The sequence below is a fragment of the Oryx dammah genome, unplaced genomic scaffold (genome assembly GCF_014754425.2).
Source record: "Oryx dammah isolate SB20612 unplaced genomic scaffold, SCBI_Odam_1.1 HiC_scaffold_29, whole genome shotgun sequence".
In the NCBI taxonomy this organism is placed as follows: Eukaryota; Metazoa; Chordata; class Mammalia; order Artiodactyla; family Bovidae; genus Oryx; species Oryx dammah.
Genome location: NW_024070213.1, coordinates 94,863,879 through 94,885,228, shown reverse-complemented (window position 1 = coordinate 94,885,228; position 21,350 = coordinate 94,863,879).

The following is a 21,350-nucleotide window of genomic DNA, read 5'->3' as shown; positions in this document are numbered from 1 at the left end:
TTCTAACTGGTGCTTCCTGACCTGCATACAGATTTCTCAAGAGGCAGGTCAGGTGGTCTGGTATTCCCATCTCTCTCAGAATTTTCCACAGTTTGTTGTGATCCACACAATCAAAGGCTTTGGCATAGTCAATAAAGCAGAAATTGATGTTTTTCTGGAACTCTCTTGCTTTTTCCATGTTTCAGCAGATGTTGGTAATTTGATCTCTGGTTCCTCTGCCTTTTCTAAAACCAGCTTGAACATCAGAAAGTTCATGGTTCACGTATTGCTGAAGCCTGGCTTGGAGAATTTTGAGCATTTACTTTACTAGCGTGTGAGATGAGTGCAATTGTGTGGTAGTTTGAGCATTCTTTGGCATTGCCTTTCTTTGGGATTGGAATGAAAACTGACCTTTTCCAGTCCTGTGGCTACTGCCAAGTTTTCCAAATTTGCTGGCATATTGAGTGCAGCACTTTCATAGCATCATCTTTCAGGATTTGAAAGAGCTCAACTGGAATTCCATCACCTCCACTAGCTTTGTTCGTAGTGATGCTTTCTAAGGCCCACTTGACTTCACATTCCAGGATGTCTGGCTCTAGATGAGTGATCACACCATCGTGATTATCCAGGTCATGAAGATCTTTTTTGTACAGTTCTTCTGTGTATGCTTGCCACCTCTTCTTAAAATCTTCTGCTTCTGTTAGGTCCATACCATTTCTGTCCTTTATTGTGCCCATCTTTGCATGAAAGGCTACAGTAGAAATCAAAATTCTGTTTCTTTTGCTTAGGGCTAGACTGGTGTCTATTTGGCATTTTCCACCTCCTCCTTCAAATGATAACCTTTCAATTTTCAGATAACCCATGCTTTGAATTTTAAAGACAAGCCAGTAAACACCATTAGCTATTGTAAGGGCTATACACTTCTAATTGAATGATCAGTGTATAAAAGTGGAAACTTGGCTTTCCCTGCTTAGGCACACTTTGAGGGATGGACCAAAAAAAAAAAAAAAGTCAGTACAGAATTGAGTCTCCAACCAAAGTAGGCACATTGGGATCTATCAAATTAAACCCAAATGCCACAGTTTCACTGGAGCAGACCTGATTTCACCACTGCATTCTCAGAGGGAAGAGGGGAGGCAGGGCATCCACTCACAAGCTCCACCGCAAGCCAGAGCTCCACTTTGTTCTGTGAAATTCAGAACATATTTAATTCTTTTTTTCCTAAAATTTACTCTTGCCCTCACTTAGGGTCTGGCTGGAGCTAAAATAATAAGAGCCAAAGACAGCAGGGGAGAGGCTGCTTTATTGTGAAATCCAATCTGAGTAAAAGCAAAATGGATCAGCAATCTTTTGACCTCACCTAGAGGCACAGCCTGACTGATCCACATGGTTTAGAGAACTTGGAAAAGGTCTGATGAGCTGTCAAACCACTGAAAATTTAAAGCTTTGTTTGTCACCCTCTATAGAAATGATTCCACAGTTTCTCAAATTCCAGAAGCTTCCTAAAGCAGGACCAACAAGTTTGAGGAGACATAAGTCTCTTATGACCCTAAAGAACTATCCTCATGTGTCTGGGACTCTGGAGATCAGCCCAGGCCAGTTATCTAGAGGCGATAATGGATTCTGCTGGAGCCGTCTGCACTAGACTTACCCCAAAGAGATAGATCATTTCCAAACCAGCTGCAAGTGTAGGAGGGTGGGGGAAGCAAACGGATTTTCACCCCTTTTTGGTTCCTGCGTCAAGAGTTAATCCCAGACACGGCAATGACATTAAGGCAGGAGTCCTGGCAGCAGCTGCCACTGGGTCAACAGGTTTAAATTGCAAGCAGACATAATGCACAGATTATATCAGACAGAGTTCCTGCCTTTCAGGGACTCCCTTGCCTAAAGTAAGTAAGTAAGCGTCAGTCACTCAGTCGTGTCTGACTCTTTGCAACCCCATGGACTGTAGCCCGCTAGTCTCCTCTGTCCATGGGATTCTTCAGGCAAGAATACTGGAGTTGGTTTCCATTCCCTTCTCCAGGGCATCTTCCTGACCCAGGGTTCAAACCCAGGTCTCCCGCATTGCAGGTGGATTCTTTACTGTCTGAGCCACAGGGGATCCCTTGCCTAAAAGTACCCACTAGCTCAGTCTTTCTTGACTTATATGTGACACCCAAACTCATGTAAACCCCTTCCAGCTTGTCCTCATGGACTCTTCCATCTTCCCACCATGTCCGCCATACATTCTTACCCTTCAGACCAATGACTGGCAACCGTTTTCTGTGAAGCGTCATATAGTAAATATTTCAGGGTTTTGGGCTATATGGTCTCTTTCATAATTATTCAACTCTGCTATTGTAGAACAAAATCATTTGTAAGGAGTGATGTAAATGAGTGAGTCTGGCTATATTTCAAAAACTCTTTAAAATACATCTATTTATTTATGACTGTGCTGGGTCTTTGTTGCTGCTTGAGGGCTTTCTCTAGCTGTGGTGCACTGGCCTCTTGTTGTGGTGACTTCTCCTGTTGCAGAGCACATCCTCTAGAGTGCAAGCACAGGATCTGTGGCACATGGGCTTAGTTGCCCTGTGGCACACAGAATCTTCCTGGACCAGGGCTTGAACCCATGTCCGCCGCATTGGCAGGTGGATTCTTAACCATTGAACCACCAGGGATGTCCTCAACAAAACTTTACTAACAAATACAGGTGGCAGGCTCAATTTGGTCCCCAAGCTGTCAGTTTGCTCACTTTTGTTTTAAATAGACCCAACTTATTCCTTTGTAGGTGCTAGTTCTTCTGCCTGGGATCCTTTGTCCTTTTATCTCAGGTCCAGTATATTAATTCATTAAAATTCCTTATTTATTGCAAGATTATTAGATGCCAGATACTGTTCTAAGATCTAGAGATGCAACAGTGAAAAAACAGACATTTTCAACAGTGATAGACTTTAAATTCTAGTGGAAGCAAATGAACAATAAACAAGTAGCAAACAACAGCATTCATGCCAGGTGGAACCAGGATGAAGAAAAATAAGGGAAAGTAGGTGAGTGAGTATGTTATTTTATTTTTTAAATATTTATTTGGCTGTGCTGGGTCTTAGTTGCAGTATGTGGGATCTTTAGCTGTGGCATGTGAGATCCAGTTCCCTGACCACGGATTGAACCTGGGCCCACGGCACTGGGAGTGTGGAGTCTTAGCCACTGGACCACCAGGCAAGTCCTGAGGATGTTATTTTAAATAGTGGTTGAGGAAGGCCACTCAGATGAAGTAACATGAGAGCAGAGATGAAAATAAAGCATGAATTCAGTTAATGTGGATATAGAAGGGGGGGTAGTGGTAGGAAAAGCATTTCAGGCAGAGGGAATAGTAAGTACAGGGCTCAAGGCAGAGCCTTCTTGGTATCTTAGAGGAGTGATAGGAGGCCAGTGTGATTGGAGTGAGGTGAATAAGGGGGGGATGAGCTCAGAGAGGCAGCGATGGGCAAAATTTTGTAGGGCCTCGTGGGGCCATGGAAAGGATTATAATTTTCATTTAGAATAAGGCTAGAAACCACTGAAGGGTAGAGACCAGAAGTCTGAAATAATCTGCCTCGTATTTTAACAAGATCTCTCCCATAGCCATGTGTAGGATAGAGTACAGGGAGGCCAGAATAAAAGCAGAAAGACCTGATAAGAGCATTTTACAATAGTCCAGGTGACAAATGTTTCCCAGGGTGACAAGAGGGGACGTGTTAAGAGTTTTTAGGTTTTGCATATATTTTAAGCTGCAAGGTAAAATGTGAAGGAAATAGTCAGGGATGATGCCAAGAACTTTTGACCTGAGGAACTGGAAGGATGAAGTTTCCATTTATCGAGATGGCAAAGACTATAGAAGGAACAGATTGGGTGGGAATAATCAAGATTTTAAAAAAATTATGTTATGTGCAAGATACCAGCTAAACCCATAAGTGGAAATTTCAGGCAGCCTGTTATAGGACATAACTGCTTTGGAATTCAATGGGAATATCACGGGTAGGGGTGGGTATTGGGGAGTTATCTAAATAGATGATATTTAAAGCCCTGAAATGAGGTAGGAACACTTAGAGAAAAGGGAGGAGAAAACAGAGTTCAAGGATGGAGTTCTGAAGTACACCATGTTCAAAGTTTGGGAAGATAAAGGAGAATCAGCACAGAGGACTTAAAAGCAGTGACCGTGAGGCAGGAAGTGAAGCAAGAGTGGCCTCCCAGGAGCCAAGTGAAGAAAGCCTTCCAATACGGAGGAAATGAGCAACCGTGTGAAATATTACTGACATATTGAGCAAGATGAAGACTAAGACACGATCCAGATTCAGCAATGTGGGAGTCACTGTTGTCCTGGATGAGAACAGTGTGAGGACTGGTGAGTAGGAAAGCTTGTGAGGAGTGTGTCAACAGAGAATGGGAGAGGCCCAAATAGTACCTTCCTTCTCCTGGGACCCCATAACACTTCATACTCTCATAACATTTTTTCACAGTTACAATTCTTGGCTTGTATTTCTATCTCTGCAACTACTCAGTGAGCAATCTGAATGCTGAACCATGTTCATCATCCTCTATACAACCCAGCACGAGGTACTCATTAACTATTTGTCAGATGAATGTGAAACTGTGATCTAAGAAAGAAAACTTTCATATAGATGAATATGAGAACCATTTAGACTGGGCTCTCCTGGTTGCTGAGTGGGTAAAGAATCCACGTGCAATGCAGGAGATACAGGAGGTGTGGGTTCGACCCCTGGGTCGGGAAGATCCCCTGGAGGTTGGGCACAGCAACCCACTCCAGTATTCTTGCCTGGAGAATCCCACGGAGAGGAGCCTAGTGCGCTACAGTCCATGGGGTCACAAAGAGTTGGACATGACTAAAGCAACTGGTCATGCAAGCATGCCATTTAGACCAGAAAAAGTAACACAAATAAATGGGATTTTAAAAGGAAAGGTGATGGATGCTGTATATTATACATGGTGTTGTGACACTGTAGATATTTGGGCTTATTCCCTGAATATTTTGTACTATTTTTGTGTTTACATTATACATAAATTATTCTCCATAGTGTATGGTGAGATCCCTCAACGAATTCAATTTTGTTAAAGAGTAGAGTGAAGATCTATAGAAATTAGGAGCTTTACCCTCTTCCTGTAAAGTTTATGTACTTGTAAGAGTAAGTAAAATGTCTCTTACCTCCTTTCAAATTTTCAAAGTTACCAACTCACCGTTGTAGGAAGTCTCCAAAAATGCCTAGTTCCTTATTTTCTCTCTTTAAGATTACATTTTTAAAAAGTAAGAATCACTAAAGTGAGTTACTTTGGGGTCTGAATAACACTGAGTTTGTTATTTCTCTTTTTGTTGGAATAATTATTTGAACATTGAGTTCTTAGAGGCATAACAACTATTAAGGTCCAGAAGCACAAATTATTACATGATGATTCAAGTGACTTTCTGATTATACTGTTTAATAAAATTAACACTGGAATCTGAAACACTGTGTCCAGAAGTCAAATGGTGACTGTCCAAGGGCCCATTAAAAAAAATAGATTCATTTTAGAGCATAAAATTTTGCGATCTTTATATTTCCAAGTGAGAGCTAGTTAGTGCAGTTAGTTACTACAAATTAGTGATTCAGTTACATTTTATTTATTCAATATGTGGGGAGAAGTTTTAAAAAGTGTTAAGTGAGTCATTTCATAAGACCAAAGCCAAGCAAAATTAGAGCAGCCCCTGGTTGAAGCTATTTTTATCACAATGAGAAGGTTTCTCACTGCACCCTAGGTACACAGGTGTGGTCAAACTTCAGCATGGAAAGTAAGAAGTCATGAATTCTAAGGCAATGATTACTAATGCTTTGAATATGTAATGCCATAGACACATTTGCTATAAGAAGCCAAAAACATGTGACAAAGGAAATTAGGTAGAAACAGTTGAAAAAATTTCCCCTTTATATTCCACTTATCAATGGCTCAAAGACCCAAATTCCGACTTTACATAAAGGCTTTCTTTTTTCTATTTTATAGAGAAATAACTTTATAAAAAACTGCTCTTACAAATTACTCTTTTGTGTCTATCTAGCTCCTTATTTTCTGGGTCGTGGATTTAATAGGCTATAATGTTATTTAAACACCAGAGATACTTAATACAGCATGAAAAACCCTTAAGCTACGGGTAATTGAAAAAAAAGTCTCAGTGCCCTGGTCACAAAGTGAAAGATCTTCTTGACATGAACCTCAAAAGTAAAACAAAATTACGTTTCCCTTAGGTTTCTGTGTGTCCCTTGATCAGTAACCATGGTCTCCCATGGTTTCATTCACGTACCTCTTAGGGATTCTGTTCCAGCCAGCCAGCTAACTCTCAGCTCTAGGTGCTCTGGAAAATATCAGGAGCTAAATCAATGATAAAGCCAGGAGGTTGCAACCATAAATGTCTTTTGAACACTCAAAATAATTACTGTATGCACATCAGGGAGCAAGTTCCTGGTACTCTTGGTGTCAGTGTAACAGGCTGTTGAACCAGGAGTCCTTGATCTAAAGAGAGTGCGTGTGCTAAGTCGCTTCAGTCATGTCTGACTAAAGAGAGTATCTGTCAATAATGCAATAATAGCCAGTGCCCATTATTGTCATCATCAATTTAGATAAACTAATACAAATCACCAGAGATGTTTAAAATCAGTATCTAATAATTATACAGATATTATAGAATAGAATAGAATTTGAAAAATATATAAAAGAATAAAATAGGATGGTCTTAGCATGCAGGGGGGAATGTGTACACATGATGAAGTAGGCCTCTATCTTTACATTTCTTCTTGTTTTTATCCTTATTAAAGGGTCAAGAGAAAGTGTATGAAATTTTATGCTAGCAGACTAGAATTTTATGCTTTCTTTATTAAAGACTACCAATTGATAAAGGAGATTATACTTCAGTTCAGTGATTTTTTGTTTATTAGAGTTAGGTGGAGTTTGCATCAAATTCAGCAACCGGTTTTTCAACACAGTTTTACAGGCATTGCCTGTAACTATTCTTGGAAACTGGGTACCTAGATAACATGCTTTCTTGTATTAAATCAGCTTTCTGTAAACCAAAGTGTTTCTGCCCTGCCCTGTCCTGGGTTTAAACAGCCACTCCTTCATTCTCCCTTCTATTACCCTCCTACTATGCTCAAACAGGGAATTTTTTCATTTCTTTTACTTTCTTTCCTATTCTTAAAAAGAAAATTGTTTTTCTCTTCTTCTTCAACAGTTTTCAAGCTGGTCATGCATGTTTTTGAAAGGCAGTTGAATGCAGTGGTTAGTATAAAGGTTTGGAGCTAAAGACTCCTGGGTTTGAAACTCAGGTCTGACACTAACTGTGCCCCTTTGGCAAATTATTACATACTTAGCTTTAAGCTTCAGACCTTCATCTGTAAATGGGGATATTGATAACTACTTTCATGGTTATTGGAGTGACTGTTGAAGAAAAAGTCATTCAAAAGCTGAACAGAGCACAGCATGCAGAAATCATAGCTATTATGATTTTTTAAATATGACAAACTGACTTGTGAAAACATAGGAAAGATAATTTTTTCACAGAAAAACATCTGTTTCTGCTTTACTGACTATGCCAAAGCCTTTGACTGTGTGGATCACAATAAACTGTGGAAAATTCTGAGAGAGATGGGAATACCAGACCACCTGACCTGGCTCTTGAGAAATCTGTATGCAGGTCAGGAAGCAACAGTTAGAACTGGACATGGAACAACAGACTGGTTCCAAATAGGAAAAGGAGTACGTCAAGGCTGTATATTGTCACCCTGCTTATTTAACTTCTATGCAGAGTACATCATGAGAAACGCTGGACTGGAGGAAACACAAGCTGGAATCAAGATTGCCGGGAGAAATATCAAGAACCTCAGATATGCAGATGACACCACCCTTATGGCAGAAAGTGAAGAGGAACTAAAAAGCCTCTTGATGAAAGTGAAAGTGGAGAGTGAAAAAGTTGGCCTAAAGCTCAACATTTAGAAAACGAAGATCATGGCATCCGGTCCCATCACTTCGTGGGAAATAGATGGGGAAACAGTGGAAACAGTGTCAGTCTTTATTTTTGGGGGCTCCAGAATCTCTGCAGATGGTGACTGAGGCCATGAAATTAAAAGACGCTTACTCCTTGGAAGAAAAGTTATGACCAACATAGATAGCATATTCAAAAGCAGAGACATTACTTTGCCGACTAAGGTCTGTCTAGTCAAGGCTATGGTTTTTCCAGTGGTCATGTATGGATGTGAGAGTTGGACTGTGAAGAAGGCTGAGTGCCAAAGAATTGATGCTTTTGAACTGTGGTGTTGGAGAAGACTCTTGAGAGTCCCTTGGACTGCAAGGAGATCCAACCAGTCCATTCTGAAGGAGATCAGCCCTGGGATTTCTTTGGAAGGAATGATGCTGAAGCTGAAACCAGTACTTTGGCCACCTCATGTGAAGAGTTGACTCATTGGAAAAGATTCTGATGTTGGGAGGGATTGGGGGCAGGAGGAGAAGGGGACGACCGAGGATGAGATGGCTGGATGGCATCACGGACTTGATGGACATGAGTCTGAGTGAACTCCGGGAGTTGGTGATGGACAGGGAGGCCTGGCGTGCTGCGATTCATGGGGTCACAGAGTTGGACACGACTGAGCGACTGAACTGAACTGAACGGGCCCACGAACACACTGCAGAATTAGTGCCAGATGACATTAGTGGGAATTAAATGAAGAGATTTGTCACCAAACTCCAGGCAAGCTTCATTTAGAATAGACACACAGGAAAGACAGATAGAAAAAACCCAAAAAGCTGTTTTCACTTGAGAATTGTATATTTCTGCTCTTTACTTTGTCCAGAAAAGTATTTTAGAAGGTATATCTTTCCTAACAAGTTAAGAATGTGTGGTATGGATCAATTAATGTTATAAAGTAACAGAGACAATAGGCCCTCATCAGAGTTTGGTGCTTTACAATAGATAAAAAAAAAGCAAAGAGCAATTTAATCAGCTTCCATAGGTCTGCATTTCTCTTCTTGAATCTTAAAAGAAGGAATCTTGCTTTATTTCGGCCATTTCCCATGGAGAGCTCTCCCCTCCTCTCTCCAGTATTCAGGCTAATTACAACTGGTGAGGTAGTTTCCAGGCTGAATAAGAAATCAAAAAGGGAAGGGAGGAGAGGTGGTGTGGATTTCAGAGAAAAAATAACTTAAGAAAAAATATGTTCTCAGAGGGGGGAAAATGAGAGAATCAGGTCACTGAGCTGGAGCCAGGAAAAATCCACATGAGTGGAAATTGGAGCGATGAAAGTATTTCATATTAACACATCTGAAGACTGAATGTGCCTGGCCCAGAGCATGTTCTTCCCCTCCTGGAAAGTGGCCGGGGGCTGAAAGACCTCTAGGCTTTCCTCTGTCATACTCATTCACTAATCAGCGCTATTCAGCCAGTTGGACACGTGGTCTTATGAGAGGTGCCCTGGAAAGCTGGAGGACACATAGCAATGGTTATAATCAAAACCACAGGAGACTCTTATTTCAGCTTCTGAAATACGAAGCTTCAAAGGCAGACATGTCTCCAATGCAAACAGCACTTTCTTTTCTTTCTTTCCTTCTTTCTTCTATGTTTACAGTTTTAGATTCAAGTACTTGCTAATTATATATCAATCGGGACAGAATGCATTTGGCCTAAAGCAAAGATATAAATGGCTTAAAGGGCAGGCAAAGTGTCATATGTCAGTAGACATTAGTTGAGGTTAAACTCTGCTGATGTGTCCAGAATACTGACATCTCTTTTAGAGTCAATATCTCGAAATTGATGGTGTGGCCTGGCATACGTACTTCCTTAATGACTTGCCAGTGTAATTCGAATATATCTAATAGCACTCCACACATCGGAGGGCCTTAAGCTCCTTCCTCTCGTGTTTTCACCCAAAACTCTCAAACCTTTTTGCTATACAAGTCTCAGTTGACAATGTGATATGAGGCACAACATTACCATCCTGAAAATCTTGGCCAAAAAATATATGTCTATCATCTATATATCTTGTTTGTGTGGCTAATTTTGTTGCAATTCAGGTGATACTGGGCCTGAGTTTGAGGAAAAGGACCTAGAGGACTCATGAACACACTGCAAACTTAGCTTAAGATGACATTAACGGGAATGCAATGCAGACCTTTGTCACCCAACTCCAGGTAAGTTTCATTTAGTACAGACACAGAAAAAAATGAGATAGAAAAAAAAAAATAGAAAAATTATATTTGTTCAGAAAAAAAGAGGAATGTTCTTTTATCTTTCTGTTTCCTCCTTCATCTCTAATTGCTGTGTTCTTCTCAGTTTGTACCTTTGCAGCTTCCCCAACATAACGAGGCTTGTTGTCAATGACTAAGGAGTTTTTGCTTTATTTTGTTTATCTAGCTAATCCTAGATGTTCATGACTTCTGAATTTTATCCCTCTGTTTCAGCTCAGTTTGACTTTTTAATTCAGGGTATCCACTTACAATTCTACCTAGACCAGTGATTCTGAACTCTAATTCTTACATGAGAGTCTGATGGAGAGGTTTAAAATGTACCAGTATCTAAGCAATTGAATTAGATTACCTGGATTAGGGGTCTGGGAGCTAACCAGTACCCTTTAATTTAGAAATGGTAAAACTTTGGTCCAAACTACCACATTTCAGTTACCTATTGATGTGCAATAATAGTCGCTCAGTAGTGTCTGACTTTTTTGATTCCATGGACTGTAGCCCACCAGGCTTTTCTGTCCATGGAATTCTCCAGGCAAGAATAATAGAGTGGATGCCATTCCTTGCTCCAGGGGATCTTCCCAACCCAGGAATCGAACCTGGGTCTCCTGCATTGCAGAGAGATTCTTTGCCATTTTTTGATAACTCTGTGGGGCAGAAATCCGGGCAAGGCACATCTGGCTGGCTCTTCAGTCCCACATAGTGTCACCTAGAGTCATTCAGCTGCATTCAATGGGCCCGAAGGTCCAATAAGGCTTCACTCACATGACAGGCATATCAGTGATCTTCAGCATGGCCCCTCTCTCGCCCCAGGGCTATCTTGGGCTTCCTTATAACATGGTGGCCTCAGGTTAGTCAGACTTCTTAGATGGCATCTGGCTTCTAAAAGAGAAGAAGCAAAAACTGTTCATCTCTTTCAAGGCTTAGCTTCTGAAGTCCCATATTACTATCTCCAAATTCAGTCAAAGCAAGTTACAAGGCAAGCCCAGATTCAAGGGGCGAGGAAATCAATTCTTCTCCCTGATGTGAGAAGTAGCATGCATGCTCAGGGGCTGAGTAACCGCTGGTGGCAATGTTTTGAGATTACAGATTATGCACCATCAGTTCCCAATCCTAAAGTCATGGCAGACATTTCTATCTCATCATGCAGTCTCTCCCCTTGGTCCTAGAATTGTTCTCGGTGCTGTACCTCAGAGGTCAGAGGTCAGGATATTGGAATGAGCATGCAGGTTGAAATGTATTGACTAAACCTGCTCTATTGGGAAAAGAGAAAGTTCTAAACTCTCCCTGCCATGGCTTATGAAGCAGAGGGATTGACATTCTCAGGGAAAATTAGGGAAAGTGCCAATGGTCTTCTGGCCCCGCCTGGGGGACAGGACAGTCTCACCAGTTCTCACAGTAGTCTATGAAGAAGGAATTTCAGGTTTTGTTACTCTCCTCTAGGTTTTTTTTTTTTTTTTTTTTAATGTTATTTGGCTGCTCTGGGTCTTAGTTGTGGCACATGGGATTTTTGATCTTCGTGGTAGCATGAGGGATCTTTAGTTGGGGTGTACAAACTGCTAGTTGCAGCACGTGGAATCTAGTTCCCTGAGCCAGGCATTAAGCCTGGGCCCCCTGCATTGGAGCACAGTCTTAGCCACTGGGCCACCAGGGAAGTCCCTGCTCTAGTTTATAAAGGGGGAAACTGAGGCTGGCTGAACACAAGGCAGTGCTCTAGGTGCTGTAGAGAACGTAAAGCTTGCCTAGACATTGTTGCAGTTCTTAATATCATTTTCTGGCAAAGGAAAGGCATTTAAACAACTAACTATAATACCCAACATAATGAAATGAAGTTAATCAGAGAAGCAGGGAGGGAAAAAAAGGCCCTGGAAATCAAAGGCAGAAAAAGAATAAGTGAGGTGATCTAAGTTGGACTTCATGAGGGACAAGGATGGTGACAGGACAGTTTCTTCAGAAGAGAATGACTTGAACATCAGAAGACAAGGGAAATATTGGGAAAATTAAGCAAGTCATAAATTTTTTTTTGTAAAAATATCCTCTTTAAAGATCAAGCTTTTACGATGCCATTTCATGACATCATACATTTTGGTTGCAAAAACGATGCTAAAACAAACCCAAGTTGATTTGTTACTTGTTTATTCAAAGAACTCCCATATGAATATACATGCATACTATGCATTTTTAAGTGCGCATTTTAATAAAGTTAATTTCATAATTTTAGTTTTGTTTTTCAAAATGGTTTTACTCCTCACTATGAAACTTAAGACCTTAGTTTTGGTTGATTCATTATCAGTGGCATCTTTTTCTGGTACCTGTTATTTTGGAGTTATGAAGTTAATGAGTAGAAAGTACCTATCATGTAATGAGTGGTCCATAAATTTTACTCTTTGTGCCATAAATTTGTATGACTTTGACAAATGCATTGTGTCAAATACCTACTATGCCATTGTTATCTCTACTCTAACAAAGATGTGTATGGTACTTACTATGTGATAGGCACTAACTTACTTACTCCTTTTATAACCTTATCAGATGCTATTAGCACATCATCTCTGGTATAGGTAACAAAATTAAGATAGAAAGGCTAAGTAATTTCTTTAAAAATCACACAGGGTAGATCTCCACTGAGAACCTGGGGCATCCACCACTCTAATACTTTTCTGGTGTTATAATTATTAAAAAAATTTTTTTTTAATTGGAAGATAATTGCTTTACAATGTTCTGTTGGTTTCTGCCATACAAAAATGTGAATCAGTTACAGATGTATAGAACAGTCTTTTGGATTCTGCGGGAGAGGGAGAGGGTGGGATGATTTGGGAGAATGGCATTGAGACATGTATAATACCATATAAGAAACGAATCGCCAGCCCAGGTTCCATGCAGGATACAGGATGCTCGGGGCTGGTGCACTGGGATGACCCAGAGGGATGGTAAATGGAGGGAGGTGAGAGGGGGGTTCAGGATGGGGAACACATGTACACCCGTGGCGGATTCATGTTGATGTATGGCAAAACCAATACAATATTGTAAAATAATTAGCCTCCAATTAAAATAAATAAATTTAAATAAAAAAAACAAAAACGTGAATCAACTATAAAGTATGTATGTATATATATCTCCTCCCTCCACCCACCCCATCCCACCCTTCTAGGACGTCACAGCGCACCAAGTTGAGTTCCCTGTGTTATGCAGCAACTTTCCACTGTCTCTTTTCTGCATGGTTCTGTGTATGTTTCCATGCTACTCTCTCAAGCCGTCCCACCCTCTCTTTCCCCCACTGTGTCTACAGCCCATTCTCTACTTCTGCATCTCCATTCCTGCCCTGCAAATAGGTTCATCAGAACCATTTTTCTAGATTCCATATATATGTGTTAATATACAATATTTGTTTTTTATTCTGTATTTTTTTTTACTTTTATGACATTCTTCTCTTCCTCTTCTTCATCCTAAAACAATTTCCCTTTTACCACATATTGAATTTAACTTTTACCTGCTACATCTCATTACCTGCCTTTTCATTTTTTAAAAATTTTAATATGTTTTTCCTTCACTCAAAACCTAATCATCATTCTAACAAAAATTTTCAAACACATTAAAATATGATTTATTCTATAAGCTGAATAGAGACCAGAGTACAATATGAAATACAGTATAATTTTTTTCTTTAAGTATAATTTAAATATAACTTCAGGTGTATAGCATGATGATTTGATATTTGTAAAAAATACATTATAATTTTTTCTTTAAGTATAATTTAAATATAACTTCAGGTATAAAGCATGATGATTTGATATTTGTAAAACTGCAAAACAATCACTATAATAAGTCTAGTTAGCATTTGATCAATTGCTGTTCAGTTCAGAAATTTGAAGAGTGCAGACAGGAGCTCCATGGTAAAGTTATCACACAAAAAAATGATGCCACTAACATGCTGTCTGAAAAGAACAACAGCTGACTGACCCTTGTCTGCCTTGGAACCAAAGTACTTAAGAATCAATAAAACATGAGATTTTAAAGAAAAGGCAGTCTGAAAAGTTAATACAATCATTTTGTCATTTGTAAATGGTTTCTATCTCCCTGTCATTCTCCAAAATATACAAAAGCAGACTTTCTATCTCCTTTAGAAATTTTAGGAGCTGCTAAAGAAATGGATAAATTTAGGAGAAGCGGATTCTAATCATCTCTATGTCTTTTCTTTTGGAAAAGAAGATGCATAGATGCATATCTTGAAGATAATCATAAAAAGCTTTTCAGGAAACATAAGATCTCAACCAAGATGCATTTACTATTCTCTTTTCAGTGGATTTAGAGTGAAACTATACATGGAAAAGTTGAAAAATTATTCAAGCAAATATCAAAGAAAGAAGTCCCTTCAATTCACTAATTACTTCCTATATACCCTGATATAAAAATCAAAATCAGTTGCTGTCAAAAAAGTCTGAGCTCAGAGAGCAGACAATTCAAATTTGATATTCACTTGGCTTTAAAAAAAAAAATCTCAAAAGGCAATGTTTCTTGGAATTCTAAGACATTTCACTTTTTCCACTGTGCTATGAGCAAGGCCAAAATTTAGGCCAATGACAGTGAAAATTATGTTACCCATCCCTGGGTATTTTCCTAAAGTTCCCCAGTGGATAATAAGGGGAATGTAAATAGTATCAATAACCTCAGATACACAGATGATACCACCCTTATGGCAGAAAGTGAAGAAGAACTAAAGAGCCCTCTGATGAAAGTGAAAAGGAGAGTGAAAAGGTTGGCTTAAAACTCAACATTCAGAAAACTAAGGTCATGCTATCCAGTCCCATCACTTCATGGCAAGTAGATGGGGGAAACAATGGAAACAGTGATAGACTTTATTGGGGGGGGGGGGCGGGCTCCAAAATCACTGCAGATGATGACTGCAGCCATGAAATTAAAAGATGCTTGCTCCCTGGAGGAAAAGCTATGACCAAACTAGACAGTATATTAAAAACTAGAGACATTACTTTACCAACAAAGTTCTGTCTAGTCAAAGCTATGGTTTTTCCAGTAGTCATGTATGGATGTGAGAGTTGGACTATAAAGAAAGCTGAGCACCGAAAAATTGATGCTTTTGAACTGTGGTGTTGGAGAAGACTCTTGAGAGTCCCTTGGACTGCAAGGAGACCCAACCAGTCCATCCTGAAAGAAATCAGTTGTATATAGTCATTGGAAGGACTGATGCTGAAGCTGAAACTCCAATACTTTGGCCACCTGATGCAAAGAGCTGACTCATTGGAAAAGACCCTGATGCTGGGAAAAATTGAAGGCAGGAGGAGAAGGGGACAACACAGGATGAGATGGTTGGATGGCATCACGGACACAATGGAAATGAGTTTGAGTAGGTTCCAGGAGTTGGTGATGGATAGGGAAGCCTGGAGTGCTGCAGTCCACGGGGTCGTAGAGTCGGACACGATTGAGTGACTGAATTGAACTGAACTGAATTAATGTTGATTGAATGCCTGCAAGGTACTAGATGCTTTTCATGTTGTTTCATTTAAACCCCACAACAATCACATATGGAAATTACAGACCAAGAGAGGAATTTGTTATTTTTAATGCAAAGGAAGCTATTCAACGTGAGAAAACTGGAATGGTGAGAGATGTTCATTCCCTTTTTTCGCATAAGCAAGTGGTGGAGTTAGGATCAGAACTCATGTCTGGAGTCTCTCTAAGCTCAGTGTTTATTTGTTCCACTGTATCTGTCATTAGCTTCTGAGATCCTAAGCTGGGCAGGGGGTGGGGGTGGGGGGAGGATGTAGTCTAGAGGAGGGGGATGTAAGTGGTGGGAAGGCAGCTTCACTGAGGAATGATCGGACAGAGAGGAGGTGGGGTCCAAGGTGATGACGTGTAAGCAGGACCCTGGCCAGCTAGGGAGGACTTGAACAGGACCCTCTACCTGGATGCGCTAGCTTCAAGTCCCAGGTTTGATTCTAGCTTCTCTTCACCTACTAAATCCAGCTCATGGGCAGCTTCCCACAGCCCATTAAGACCTATCTCCTTCCACTGGTGGCGTCATGCTCACCATAAAGCTGAGGTGTTGCAGGCCTCCTCCAGCATGGCAGTATTTCCTGTCATTAGAAAATTTTCCTCAGGGCCCAGCTCCAGAGAGGTCTTGGCTTCTCAGCCAAAAAGACCTGGGATCGTCAGGCAGTAATTCTTCAACTTATTGCCCCTGTTTCACATTCCTGACCTGTGAGTATTTGCAGACAGAGACCAGCTTTCTGAAGCCCAGCCTAAGCTGCTTTAATTTTGTCATTGTCCTATAATTTCATGGAAATGGCTGCTCTGATGCCAACAAATGACTAATAAAATCCCTCTGCCACTCATTTTTAATGTCATTCTGGAACTCCAGAACAGGGACCATCTGGTCATGGTGCTTACTTTAATATAAAAGGGGGGGCTGAGTTGAAAATCATATTTCTGAGAGAAGGCTGGACGAACCTTCTGTTTGTGAACCCAAAGCACAGCAAAACAAGTGTAGTGTTTAATCTGGGGTGCTGATGAGATACGCTGCGTGCCGTGTAGGCAGCTCTGTCCATGGAGAGGTTAAATTCTGACATACACACATATGATATATCAATCAGTACTACTAACTGTCACATGAAGAGCACTATCCATGTGTCAGGCAATGTGCAAAGCACCCTGGATTATTTTGTAATAGGCAGGTATTAGTGTATTCACTTTATAGGTGAAATAAATAGAGACTTACGGAAGTTAAGGAAACTTGCTCCAACTCACACAGCTAGTAAATAACAGAGCCAGGCTTGGAACTGAGGTCCGTCAGTCTCTACTTATGTGCCCTGAGCAATTGACTGACTCATTGCAGTAAGGGCTTTTGGAAGAAAAACCATCCTAAGCAGTGACTAATCTTTCAGCTCTGTAAATGGTGGATCCAGGAAGCTATGTGGAGATTTTTTTTTTTTCCTTTTTAATTTTGGAATTATTTTAGATTTTACAGAGAAGTTACAAAGACAGCAACAGAGTGCTCCTGTCTACCTTCATTCGGCTTCTGCTAATGTTAACATCTTACCTAGCCATACTGTATTTGTCAGAACTAAGAAAGTACCTTTGTTACAATACTAATAACTAAACTACAGACTTTGTTCAGATTGTAGTACAATTTTTATTTGTCAGTTTTTCTTGTAACTTTTGATTTTATCTTCCTTTTTAGGGTCTTTTTTGTTGTTCTTCTTTTATTAAATTTGATTTTTTTTTAAAATTTATGAAGGCTTTGGTTTTTTTAGAGGAGTTTCAGGTTCACAACAAAACTGAGAGGAAGGTCCGGTGATTTCCCATATACTCTCTGTTGCCTCACATGAATAGCCTCACCCATTATCAGCAATCGTTAACACAATGGTACATTTGTTACAGGTGATGAATCTATTTTGACACATCATCACCCAAAGTCCCAAGTTTATATTAGGATCCACTCTTGGTGCCGTAGATTCTATGAGTTTGGACAAATGTGTAATGTCATGTATCCCTCACTGTATTATCACACAGAATATTTACCCTTCCTTGAAATTCCTCTGTGCTGTTCCTATTTAACCCCAGCTCTCCCTGCCAACTCCTGGCAACCATGGATATTTCTTGCTATCTCCATAGTTTTGCTTTTTCCAGAATGTCATATAGTTGGAATCACATAGTATATAGCCTTTTCAAATTGGCTTCTTTCACTTTTAAGAAAATTAAATATGTGTTTAAAGTTCTCCCATGTCTTTTCATAGCTTAACAGCTCATTTGATTTTAGTGGTGAATCATATTTCATGGTCTGGATGTACCACACCACACAGCATTTATCCATTCTTCTAAGGAGGAACATCTTGGTGGCTTCCAAATTTGCTCTAAACATCCACATGCAGGTTTCAGGGTAGACAAAATTTTCAGCACCTTTGGGTAAACACCAAGAAGCACAATTGCCAAATTGTATGGTAAGAATATAGTTTAGTTTTATAAGACCACCACACTGTCCTCCAAAGTGGCTGTACCATTTTGCATTCTTATCAGCAATGGATGAGAGTTCCTGTTGCCAATACTTGGTGTTGTCACTGTTTGGGGTTTTGGCCTTTCTATTAGTTGTATAGTGGTGGATCTATCTATGTATTTTTAAATGTTATAGGGAGTTGAATGTAGTTTTCCATTTTAAGTTATATACTTCACCACCACTGCTGTTGCCTGACATCAAGGGCTCTGAACATTGCTGCATTGGGCTGAGTATATACCTCCTGGCTGCTCATGGTCAGTTAAGATCCAGACATTCTCCCTTCTGCTGCTCTTCTCCACTTTCAGCCTCACCTGGTTTCTGTGTGTGAATCTCAACCGTGTGACTCGACTTAGTCATTCTGACTCTGCTCTCAGATGCTTCTTACCAAGATTTTGCAACCCGACTCAGAATGTGCAAGTCTCTGACCTCAGTTTCTACGTGCCACAACAATTAGCCTTCAGGACATGTTCCAAATTGACTGGAATTCAATTTCAATTGTCTCTCAAGCTTGACATTTAGGTTTTTGTGTTCTTATTGGGCTGTACCCTTACTCTGCTTATCTCAATAATCATAGTGCATATAGAAAGACCTAAATCCCCACCCAGCATGTGTGCGTGCTCAGTTGCTAAGTCATGTCTGACTCTTTTCTACTTCAAGGATGGTAGCCTGCCTGGTTCCTCTGTCCATGAGATTTTTCAGGCAAGAATACTGGAGTGGGTTGCCATTTCCTTCTCAGGGGATCTTCCTGACCCAGGGATTGAATTCATGTCTCCATTAATTTATCCCATTATATAGAGAAAATGTGAACCTAAAGTGAATGGTCTGAGTTACATAGCACATTACTGGAAAATTAGAAGACACGGGGTAGGAGAGAAAACTCTAAGTATTCTTTAGTTGTTAGGAGAAGTGGAGCTTAAAATAAAAATTAAACAGAGATTAAACATCATGGAAAGGTATATTTTGGAAAAAACTTATAAGTCTTTTCCCTGCCAAAGGGCAGAAATATTTTAATCCAGTTTTGGAAAGGAATGCTGTTGTAATTCACAGAATTTAAACTTGGGCTTTGACCAGGCAAAACAAGTATTGAAATCAGACTTAACATGTCTGAAACAAATTATTTCTTTTTTTCTGAAGTCTGTTCTTCCTCTTGCCCTTCCTCATTTTATTACTGAGTCTACTGTGTTCCCAGGCACCAGGCTAGAAAAGTCATCTTTTATTCTGTTCATGCTGATGTGAAATCAGTTACCAATTCCTGCAGACTTTGCCTCTGTCACTCTCACATTTGCCCATATTTTTCCATTTTCACTGTTGCTAGTCCTTTGCTTAGACTGTTTTACAAATGTCTTGATCTATGTGTGTCTAGTACATGTGTGGGCAGTTTAATTTCTAATGTTTAGTCACTGCAGGTCATCAGTCTGTTCAAAAACTTCAATGGCATACCCATACCTACTGGACTTAGAATAGACTTTACTCTAGCTTTTGAGGCTCTCCATAGTCTTACCCCACTTGCCCAGATGTATCTATTATGACTCCCTTCTTTGCACACCATAAACAGCCTTACTGGTCTTTGTTTTTCCCTGAATGGATACTGCCACAGGGCATTTGCACATGCTACTTATTCCACTTGGGAAGGCCTTGTCTATTCCCACTCCTAATCAGCTTGATGGCATAACAGTACATCAAGGGTTAGCAAACTACAACCTGAATGCCAAATCTGGGCTACCAGATTGCTTTTATCAATAAAATCTTATTGGAACACAGTCACATTCATCTCACAGCTCATTCTTTTCAGTATGCTTTCTAAGGCTGTTTTTGCACTGAAACAGCAGTGTAGAATAATTGTGACAGAGACCTTATAGCCTGCAAAGCTTAAAATATTTATTTTCTGGTCCTTTAAAAAAATAATAATTCTAATCCCCAATACTAATTCCCTTAACTGAATATCCAATTCAATGTGTTTTAGCAAAAATTTGTTGAGCTCCTACCATGTGCTAAATATACAAACACAAAAGATATGAACCATCCCTCAAAGATTTTGCTGTCTAAAATTGATGACAAATTTATAAGTGAATTCCTCTACAATATGATAAGTGGATAACAGCATGTACAGGAGATATCTGGAAACAGAGAATAGAGAATTATTATTAATCTCTTAGAGGGCTGAAGAGGTAGGTTAAAAAGAGTTAATAGCTGAGTTGGGTTTGACATTATGTATAGCAGTTTACCCTGGAGACAAGAGATTAAAGTTGTTCTAGACAGAGGAAGAACAGATGCAAAGGTGTAGAGGAACATAACCTCATGGTCTCTTTGGGGAAACTTGGGAAGGCTCTTACAGAAACAAATAGAAAGAGACTAATTGGTCTATGCAGTCAGATTAACCTAGGTTTGAATTCTGACTCTGATACTTACTAGTTGTACAACTTTGAGTAAGTCCTTAGCTTCTAATAGTCCATTTTTTAAATCCTAGCAGTATTTACATAAATCAACTGATGTGATATAGGTGAAAGTTTCTGGCATAGTTTGATGCAGTTTATGTTCCCCCCCAAAAACATAGTTCCTAGTATGTAGCAAAACAAAAGTGTTTATGTAGGTTAGAATAGGACAGGAAGGGTAAAGAGAAAGACGTATGCATGCTCAGTTACTCTGTCACATCTGACTCTTTGCAATCCCAAGGACTATAGTCCACTAGGCTCCTTTGTCCATGGGATTTTCCAGGCAAGAATACTAGAGTAGGTTGCCATTTCCTACTCCAAGGGATCTTTTTGACCTAGGGATTGAACTCATGTCTCCTGGGTCTCCAGGCAAATTCTTTGCCACTGGGAAGCCCTAGAGAAAGACATACCTCAGCTCACAATACAAAGATGCCTGCTCTTTTCTCTGTATCTTAGTCTCTGTTCTCCCCAGAGCACTTTTTCTTTCCTGCCTTATATATGGCAGGTGTTGATCTCATCCTTTCTTCCAAATGGGCAGGGATATTTGAGGGCAGAGATATTTCTTTATTCCTTTTTGTGTCTTCCAAAGTGCCTAGCATCATGTCACACATAGAACAAGCCACTGATGAATACTTGTTGAATTTTTGAATCTTAGATTGTGAAGGTTTTTTTTTTTTTTTTTTTTTTAGAATAATCAACCT